This window comes from Electrophorus electricus, chromosome 20 (assembly GCF_041902795.1).
Source record: "Electrophorus electricus isolate QZ-2024a chromosome 20, ASM4190279v1, whole genome shotgun sequence".
NCBI lineage: Eukaryota > Metazoa > Chordata > Actinopteri > Gymnotiformes > Gymnotidae > Electrophorus > Electrophorus electricus.
In genome coordinates, this window is record NC_137516.1 from 5,851,474 (window position 1) to 5,851,927 (window position 454).

Here is a 454-nt window from a genome sequence, read left to right on the forward strand (position 1 = left end):
ATAAAAGCACAACCTGAGTGAGCCATGTCCGCCTCTTGCATTGCCAAGCAGATGCCACACATGTGTCAGAAAGAGATGATCTCTGCCATGATCCTGTGAAAAAGGCCAGTGAGTTCACTGTGGAACACTGCGCTACATTTTGCTGTGCTAAAACAAGCAATCAGCACAATGCTGAAAGTTAAATTTTAATTGTTCTTTTACATGCATATTTCGGTAGAACCAGTTTACCGTTTGCTTAATAGAGCTAGAAATGTTCAGTTTAGTAAATTGAGGAAGGACTGCTCAGTAATTAATAAAATATGCTAGTAGAATGTTACTCTAACTGTACATATCACAGTTCCATAAAATTGTTGTAAAAGTTGTTTTGAAATTTACATTTTTATTTTTGTAAATTTTTAAAGTGCCAAAGATCTTTTTCAAAACTTCAAACGCATTCAATAAGTAAGACCAAATC